A 10,225-nucleotide genomic window follows, 5' to 3' on the forward strand; every position below is an offset into this window, starting at 1 on the left:
CGACGGGTTAATATTTCGACGAAAGCTCGAAATAACACCCTTAAGGCCAAGGGACTCTGCCAAAAAGTAGAGTTCGACCTCGATCAAACAACAACGGGTTAATATTTCGACAAATGCTCAAAATCACACCCTTAAGTCCAAGGGCCTCCGCCAAAAAGCAGAGTTCGACCTCGATCGAACAACGACGGATTAATATTTCGACGAAAGCTCGAAATAACACCCTTAAGGCCAAGGGTCTCCGCCAAAAAGCAGAGTTCNAACAATTTATACAGATACGGCGAAAGTTGCGCTGGGCATACCTCGTAAAAGCGGCAGAAATCTACCACCAAGAGAGGGAGAGGAAACCGTGTATCCAACAATAAAAGGGTAGGCATAGAACGCGCAATACCCTGGGCGGTCAAAATGGACTATGTCGTCCCCCACTGCCGGTAGTATTTCAACGTGGCGAGGGATTCCCCACCTAGCCTTCAATTCTGTGATCCCCTCCTCAGTTATGATGGAGGGAGCAGGTTCCGGCTCCTCCCCGGCGGGACTGTGGAAATCGCTCCACGCTTTCCCAGGGCGAGGCAAGATCTCAGCCACCGACGGGACCTCCTCATCTTCTACCACTTCTGTCCCTCCAGTAGCCAGAACATCATTTTCCGGTGGCGGAGTTGTGGCAGACAAGTCAGCGCGAGAAGAATCGCCAGCCATTTGAATCAATCTAATAAAGAAAAGGGATAAAGAAAAGGAAAGACGAAAATTCGTGGCTAACCGGAGAAAGTCAAAAATCCGAAGTATCGGTAGAAAAGAAAATTGACATAAATTTTCCAAGCACGAAACCCGAGAGTCGCCAATTGAAGTTGATAGGGCATGAAATGGTTCAACCCCCTGGGAACGTGTGTCATAATAGCAGGAAACCATAAACAACGCTTCAAGACAAACGATGTTCAGGTTCCGAAACGACCGTAATGGTTCAAGGATATCGAAAAGACGCTGTCACATTGCTAGAATCTGAAGACCATACTCAAGGGGTAGGCAGTTAGATTTCTCTTAGATATGTAACAATCATGATCCGCCTACCAAGCCCGACAAGAGACGACCCCGGTAGACGGAGGGACTAACTCTATTGGTCAAAATCTGACCGCTGCAATCGGCCTAACCGAGATCCCGTCCAAGCGACGAGATAGTGGAAGACGACATGGTTTGCACCAAAATACCGTACTCACAATACCCGCCTTGACAAGGAGCGATACTCAGGGAACGACGAAAGCGGACGTGGTGCACAAGTGTATTGACCCATAGTGAGGATTCCATAGCTATATATAGGGGAGGAGTCTTTCATTAAAGGGGGACTTTTTTCTCTCTCTTCCCTCTCCTCTGTAACTTAGCAAAAGGAGGAAAAGTCATCTTCTATGGAGGATGAAAAACAGTCATCTCCATCGATTAACAAAGAAAAAATACAAACATCAATAAGATTGATCACTCCTATTTCATCTTATGCATTATTTTCTTATTTGTTTNATTTTGCTAAACCAACTGTGATGTAAACCAACTTATCAAGATGAACTTCTTAGAATAAAAAATCTGGAAATTATGCTCGAAATTAAATTATTGAGCAAGCTACCTCGCAAACACCAAGTTGCGGGTTAATAATAATCGCACATGTAACCATCTCATAGATGCATTTTATGGGGTATACATGGCAGGTGAATGGGCCCATATTCACCTTTGATATTTCCAGCATTCATGGGATTCAATCCCAATTTTAATTGGTCTATTAATTAATGAGAACAAGCAATGTAAGATAATTCGTAAAGAATTTTCTAGTTCTTTAATATTTACCCATGTGAATTCTCTTTTAGTTTTGCACATCATACTTAAATTGATATGGGTAAACCAATTGTGCCAACTGAATAAATTATCAATATTGATAAACTTCAGGTTTACACCATGATGTGTGCAATTATGAATAAACTTCAAGTTTATTATGATATGGGTTTTTATATCAATAAATATCCACTTCATTGTGATATTCTTTGTTATGTAGTACAAATTGAGATAAACGGTAGCTTTTCACATACATATTACCCCGCTACAAGTTGTAGTAATAGAAGATATTAAATCTTTCCTTTATTTATAGTCTCAATATAATCAATCGCTTTCGCGTATACTTTGGAAACTGAATAAGTTTCTTTGAGACTTACTACAACACAATACCTTATTGGTAATCAATTGTGTTTCTCCAAAATAGTAATAATTGACTCTTCCAGAGCTCTCAATTAATTTGGTACTACCACATATTTATCAACATCCATATGGTGAATATCTCTTTTAAATAGAAAGTTATACCATTATGGTTATGGTCAAAATTATAAACAAGATCTGTTTCTTGCATTACCGTTGTCTTTTAACAATCACAATTCCAAAATATTTTGGCGTACAATAGGTACATGACCAATGACCATTCATGCCATAATAATGACATTATTTTCTTATATCATCTCAAACCTTCTTTTAGAGGTGAGTGCGGTATATTCACTACCACTAGCACGTTCATATTCTTTGATGAATGAATATGTATTCATAAATCAGATGTTGTCACATTCACATCATGAATGGACCATAATCATCTATATGTGCTTTATAAAATCTCATATCAAATCGATGACAAATATTACTTTCATAGAGTGAAGGATTATTTTGAGAATCCTTATTATTCTCATTATCACAATGATGGCGATCATAATTTCGTCTATTGCCACGTCCACATCCATTGATACATTCATAGTAATAATTTTGTCTTCTCTCAGACTTATCACATACTGCTATCACATTCTCTTAAGGGAATGAGAATGGAGCAAATTCAATGGGACGGGTTTCCACTTTTTGTGCCCATAATCATACATGAATTTGATCATGGCAAGACATAGAAATTTTTACCACTTCAGGTGGTTATAATTTCTTACAAACTCCATTAGAGTTATAATCAAACTTTGTTGTCTTTGCTTGTATTTAAAATCAAAGTATAGAATAAAAGAGAAAAATACGGTAAAATACTTACCTTAAATCCAGAATTTAATCATGAAGGAAGTTCATGGAATAATTGACAATCATTATGCTCAATCACAAAGCTTCTACTCAATTGGTTAGAGTGTCGTGCTGATAACGTATTATAAAATAATAAAAGAAGAAGAAGAGTATTGCAAAGAAAAGTAGAGGGAGAAGATTCTTATTGATTTGGGATGAATTACAATAGAATAGAACTCTGTATTTATAGGGAGAGGGTGACTTAACCACCAAGCAATAAACCCTAGAATCTCTCTAAATATTGACATTCACCATAAATACAATTCTATTTATAAACAGTACCCTCATTAAATGTAGCCAAAAGAATAGCCCTCTTCCTCTTCACGTGTAAAGCTATCCCTTTCCTCACAAACACTTTTTGACTTTCCAAATCATATTGTCTTCTTTTCAATTAACATAATCTTGCCTACTTTGAATTTCTATGGCAGATATTATGTCACACCATTTGGTGAAGCTTCGGTAGAATGGTAGCACTACCGTTTCAATTTTTTTTTTTTTAAATTCAAAATTACCAAAATTTCCACCAAAATATCTCTCTTTTGGATTTCAAATTTTCATGAATTCTCGCCTCAAATCCAGTGCCAAGAAGTCTAAATTTGCAGATCTTTTCTCTCTCTTTGCTCACATGAAGTTTCTCCATTTTTTTCTTTTTCTTTCTGCACAACATACCAACCATTTTGGATATTAATTTGAAATAAATCTGCTCAAAGTCTCAAGGCAAATCAGAGACAAATCTGCTCAAATCTCGCTCATTAAATGATGAACGACTATTTTACCGTTCAAAACCCCCACGCTCTTAATTTCAAACGTTAGAGGTAAAAATTCCTCCCAAAGAACCCTAGAATCCGCCTATAAATACCAAGCCATTGCAGCCATTAGAGAGGGACTTCAGCCGTGCCTTTTACCCCAAAACTAGAAGCTCCGAGCCGCTCCTTTTACCCCAAAACAAAAGATATTCTTTTACTGTTCTGGTCGAGTTATTCGTAAAAGAGGCTCGAGTCGGAGATTCGAACAGCAGTTGCAAAACGCCCCGTTCACTGCCCACAAAAAAGTTAGTAATTTCGAGCTATAGCCCCTTTTAAATTTGATGTCGTCGAAAGTATGTTAATAGGCATTGTATATATTCAGTTTATATATATTTCTGTGTCTTGAAATTTATGAGAAATCATGTTCTGGAGTTTTAAGCTAGAGATTATGTCCTTAAGAAAACTTGCGTTCTAGACCTATAATTCGAAATATGACCCATTAATATCTTGACCAAATGTTTACGTGAAAAGTCTATTTTATTCTATTTTATTTGCATATTAGCTTTAGTTTATTATATTTCCCTTATTTTATAAGTGTCATGAGCATAGGACATTCTGATTTGGATCTAATATTCTAAGAAGCTAACATAGTTATATTTAATTTGTATTTAGATACCATGCTCATGTCATAGCTTTTAAATAAAAAATTCATATTTTGTTCTTGAATTTTTTAAAGGCAAAATCTAATCCACATGACTCATGAATATAAGTTTAAATCTATCACTTTTGCTCATCTCAAGTGTTGTGTAAAAGAGAAGGGTAGTATTCTGTTTTAGAAGTTAAAACTTTCAAGTTTTTTTTCGTAAAAATTGCACGGGGCGCTCTATTTGGTCGCCCTCATTTAACCTATACTCATTTTTTTAAAATCTTTTAACTTGTACCCACTTCTTAAATAACTTCAGCTCCCTTTCTCCTCCTTCTTCTCCTCCTGCAAGTCCAGTGTTCTTGGCTATGTTCTTTCTTAACTATATGTTGACGTCATTTATAAAAATTTTGCGACTGGTCTTTCATGAACGTTCAAATAAGCTTTCTATACGTTTTTTACGAATTTCGTTCATTTAAATCTGTCCAATGAATCGTCTATCAAATTATGTCAATTGATGTTTGATAAAAGAATGAAAAGAACTTTCCTAATTACTTGAGAAAAAAAATCTATTGCGCATGTGAAATTACTGAATTCGGTAACCCAAAGAGGAGAATTTTATCCAAGCTTACAAAAACTTCAGCTCTAGAGTTGAAGTTTCCAGTTACAACACAAAAACTTCAGCTCCCAGAGCTGAAGTTTCTCAGTTACAACACAAAAACTTCAGCTCTAAAGCTGAAGTTTTGTCTTTAATAGCTGCTTTCTACGATAGGTTACTTTCTGTAGTTGCTGCAACTGTGCATATGGTAATTTATTGGCATTAATTTTCTTCCCTCCAGCTTCTGACTACTGCGTGTTATCCTTTGAAGTAAGCTAATTAAAGTCAGATAGTATCTGTATTCATCTTCTTGTAGTAGTTTTATGAATATTTTCATATTTTGTTGGCAAACGAGAAATACCTAAAATTGCCAGGTGCACATAGTTTGATAACTTCAGCTCTAGAGCTGAAGAGCTTCAGGCCAGGCTACTAAAATGCTGAAGTTTTGCGTGATTGTCTTTGCTACTTCAGCCCCTTATGCTGAAGTTATGCGAAAAAGCGGGTACGCTTGCAATTTTTTTTGCAAAGCGGGTACAGGTTAAAACGTGAGACAAAAAGGAAGATATAGATGCGAATGCTCTAAAAGAGATTTGTTAGAATTCATGCCTATTGGGCTAAAACTTTGACTTATTGCTTGATGACAATTAAATCAGAACTTGTTGTAGTTTTTAGAACCTTCATTATTGAATATAAGTATTTTTGTCATGACACTAAGATGAAATTTGAATTTTATAAACTTAAGCCTATCTACTGCTAAACTTTTTCTTTAGACATCATGTCCCCCTAGGACTTAAAACTTTTTGTTAAAAATACACGTGCCTTTATCTGATAATAAATACTAGTAACCACCTATATTTTTGCTATTAGAAGTTGGTATCTTATATGTGCTAATTTAAATAGCTTTTGTAAAAGTAAGAAACACCTCCTGTTTGCTGGAGCATTGCTCTTTTAAAAGATATGTTAACATAGTGCTCCAGTTTGGAAATCTGTTCGTATATGATTTGCTATTGGTCTTGGGTTTCTTGTCTATTGCAGAGTGAAGAAAATAGTTATACTCTTGTCTTGCGTGCTTCATTCTTGTATTGAATATTCGACTCTAATTTTCCTCTTCTTTCCTTTTGCATATACACTTGGAGCAAAAATGGAGTCTCACCCCAGACTCAGCATTACCCGAGCATGGAATCATCATATCTCATATTCCTATAGATACACAGGATAGCAAGAAAACAAGCGAAACGCTTGGGGACACCTATGGTGTCCTTCTTTTCTATTCATTATCATTCATGCGATTTAACTACACGTGTGATTTAATTTCATTTTTTATTTTGAGAATATATGTTAGAATTCATATCAGCATGGTTGTATTTAGTTATACTTGTTTCTTATAATCGATTTAGTAATTTTAATCACATAACATATAGGCTTCAGATATAAGAATTTGGAATCCGTTCTCTTTTAAAAAATAATGCTTTTAAAAAAACCTTTCATTAAAATCTTTTCTAAAGGCGTTAAGTAAGCACAAGATGTTTAAGTCTAGTTGAGTATTTTTCTGAAAGTACACATGAAGGCATTGAGATCCCTTTTAAGTTACCTTTTTTTTTTTTTCAATCACTATATAAGATTTTAACCACTCCACATTAGTGATTTTATGTTGGTCTCACACTTTTTTTTTAGCCATTAATTAACCTAAGTTTGGCCGGTTAACCATTTTTAATGGATCTTAAAAGGTGCCTTACCCCTTCCTTTTGAGATAGTTAGAACCCTTACCTAGAATTTCTAAGGTTAATAGACCATAAAAATGGAGTTACTTTAAGATTACTTAGTTAAAATTGGTGGCCTAATTCACCATTAACATAATTAGGTGGCGACTCTCTTTAATTAATTAAAACCTTAGATTTATCAATAGTTATACTCTAGATTTGACCCTTGTTAAAATGGGGTATAACACGAACAACGACGGGTTAATATTTCAACGAAAGCTCGAAATAACACCCTTAAGGCCAAGGTCCTTCGCCAAAAAGCAGAGTTCGACCTCGATCGAACAACAACGGGTAAATATTTCGACGAAAGCTCGAAATAACACCCTTAAGGCCAAGGGCCTCCGCCAAAAAGCAGAGTTCGACCTCGATCAAACAACGACGGGTTAATATTTCGACGAAAGCTCGAAATCACACCCTTAAGGCCAAGGGCCTCAGCTAAAAAGAAGAGTTCAACCTCGATCGAACAACGACAGGTTAATATTTCGACGAAAGCTCGAAATAACACCCTTAAGGCCAAGGGCCTCCGTCAAAAACAAGAGTTCGACCTCGATCGAACAACGACATGTCATCATTTCGACGAGAATTCGAAGTGATACCCCCAAGACCGAAAGCCATCGCCGAAGAAAACTGGGACTCGCGACGAGATGATACTTTGATATAAGCTCGAAAATAAAATCCCTACGGCTAAGGCCGCTATTAGAAAAGGAATCCGATACCATTCGGGCGTTGATAGATTAGTATCTCGACACAAGGTGATCGACAAGCACCGTCCCGTCGGCTAAAGCCGTCACCAAGGCTCTACTCAACCCGAGTGACCTTGAAGTCCCCTAAGAAGCGGGAGGTCAGCATGCAGAAATCTACTTTGCATCAAAATTACGAAGAGAAAAACAGGAAGAGGAGTACAGAAGACATGTAATAACGAAAAAGCCTCTTCATACAAAGCTACTGTGCAAACAGCCGCAAATTACCTACAGCTAAAACCAACGAAGTCCAAGAAAAGAACAATAAACAACAATAAAAAGAAAAAAAAGAACAAAGATAGCAATTCTTTCACTCGGCACCATCTCTAGGAGACCCTCCCTCATCACCCGCACCCTCATCAGCTTCCGACGTTGCAGAGTCATATCCACAGTTAACACGAGCCTCTCGCGCCTTCGCCCGTGCTCCTTCATATGCGGCCTCGGTAATGTTGCCCGCCTCCCACAAACTCTTGTAGATGTCCCGCTGGGCTTCAACATGAACCCAAAGCTCGTGCAAATGACGAGGAACAGCGGTGGAGGAGGATTCGACTTGAGCCAACAGTTGCTCCTTTTCAGCCTCAAGAGCAGCGACCCGATCCCCTAGGGTCGTGCCTCTCGGTCGATCTCACCGATGCGCTCCTCAAGCCTAGCTTCCCTCAGTGTGGTCGTCGCCCTCTCCGATTCTTGCTCGAATTGGAAGACGCGGATGGTGTTCTCTAAAGCCCCAGCCCTCGCCAAAGCCGATGACCAAGCACTCTCAATATTTTCCAAACCGGCAACTTTTCTCTCCAACTCGGTCAACTTCCCCATCCACTTCGCGCTCATCGCCTCGAACCCGATAAGGTTCTGATCCATCTCTGACTGCATAGACCTCAGCTTCTCCTGAAGATATTCGCACTTTGCAGCAACCCCTTTGCCCAGCTCAAGCTCTTCGTCCTTTGCACGAAGTTGCTCCTCGAGTGCAATACTTCTACGGATAGCCTCCATCAGTTGCTGATCCCTCTTCTCCAGCTCCTCGCCGAGGGATCGAGCATCAGGGTTCGCCTTCAGCCGCTCGTGCATCTCACGACACTTATCGCGATAGCACCGATATTTCCCCAGCATCGTCAGGAATATCTTGGCCCGAGTATCAGCCCTGCGAGCATTTTCAATCTCCACCATATACGTTTGAAAAAACAAAAAGACAGGCTAAGGCTAGGCCAGCAAGAAATACGAAAGGAACATGAAAGAAAAGTGAAACGTACCCTCAAGCCCATAGCGGCCATTTCGTGCATCAAATTAATATCAGGAACGTTCCGAAGAGCCTCGCTCTCGGCGGCGGAGCACAAGAGGTCAAACTACGGCACCAGGTCCTCCGAATCTCCCAGAAGGTTGATATCCGACGGAATCTCAAGAATACGGGACGACCCTCCCGCCTGAACCACCGAACGGGTAAGACCCTCCTCAAACATCCTAACATCATCAGGATCAAGATCAGACTCGGATTCGTAGTCATTGACCGCGACACCCTTTCCCCTTTCTGCGGCCGAGGAAGAAGCACGACCAGGTATCGAGGACGAAGGCCCGTCCGAAGCAGTAGCAGCGACCTCAGAAATTTGATCTCCCATCACGGCCGGTGGCAGATTAATCACACCGGCGGGAATCTCCATCGATAGGTCAGACATAATAGCTGGCACCGTCTCTATAGGCGGAACGTCATTAACTCCCGCCTCAGATCCCGTCAAGGGAAGGTCTTCCTCTAAATGTATCACGGCTGAAGGAGCCGTTTCGAACTCTACTCGCCGCCTCTTTGATGGCCCCTCCCTTTCCTCGGCACGGGAAGATTTCCTCACTGGGGAGGCGATAGGGGCTGAAATCTCAGGTCGAGGGGTAACCTCCGCGTGTACGGCCGTAGCCGTAGATTCGACTGAAGCGGCCCTCGACGAAGGTCGGGTAGTAGATGCCGAGGCAGGACGAGCGGACGAGGGAGGTTGACAAAAAGCTAATAGAGGAGCCCTCGCTCTCCGCACTCTGCCTGGCATCGACAAACATCACATAAGAAACCAAGTAAAAAGGGAAGGAGAAGGAATAGCGAACAAAGACGGTATTACTCACCAGTAAGGTGCTTGCGTCCATATTTCTCATAGAAAGACGACCATGTACGGACACCCGCCGTATGAGGAAGAATGTCGCTCACCCACTTGCGGATACCATCAACAGGTGCAGGAGGTAGCTACGCGCTGTAAAAACACAGTTTAGTACTACCCAAAAGAAAGCAGTCAAACATCATTCCGACAAAAAGCATAGAAACTTACGGGCGAAGTTCCATCTCTCAGGGAACCTCGTAGGATCCGCCACAAGGTGTTCCGTCCACACATAAAAGTAATTCTCATAGAAGAGACGGTTGGCTCTATCGTCCATCTTCACCACCAGACTCTTCGACCCTCGGTGGCATATGTGAATCACCGTGCCACGAATGAGTTGATGGGCGAAAATATTGAGCATATGCCCCAAAGTGATCTCACGACCAGCGAGCTCCGCAAACTTAAGTAGCATGAGGAACAATTTATACAGATACGGCGAAAGTTGCGCTGGGCATACCTCGTAAAAGAGGCAGAAATCTACCACCAAGAGAGGGAGAGGAAGCGTGTATCCAACAATAAAGGGGTAGGCATAGAACGCGCAATACT

At 40.2% G+C, this 10,225-nt stretch overlaps 1 long non-coding RNA gene across 1 annotated transcript; it reads left to right on the forward strand.

The window, feature by feature from the left end:
- The first annotated feature begins 3,394 nt into the window (after nucleotides 1-3,394).
- Nucleotides 3,395-6,467, forward strand: LOC109215483. The gene is made up of 2 exons (XR_002066357.1): nucleotides 3,395-4,120; nucleotides 6,193-6,467. It is a non-coding gene; the product is annotated as an uncharacterized LOC109215483 (long non-coding RNA).
- Nucleotides 6,468-10,225: the final 3,758 nt, after the last annotated feature.

Source organism: Nicotiana attenuata, unplaced genomic scaffold (genome assembly GCF_001879085.1).
Source record: "Nicotiana attenuata strain UT unplaced genomic scaffold, NIATTr2, whole genome shotgun sequence".
Classification (NCBI taxonomy): domain Eukaryota; kingdom Viridiplantae; phylum Streptophyta; class Magnoliopsida; order Solanales; family Solanaceae; genus Nicotiana; species Nicotiana attenuata.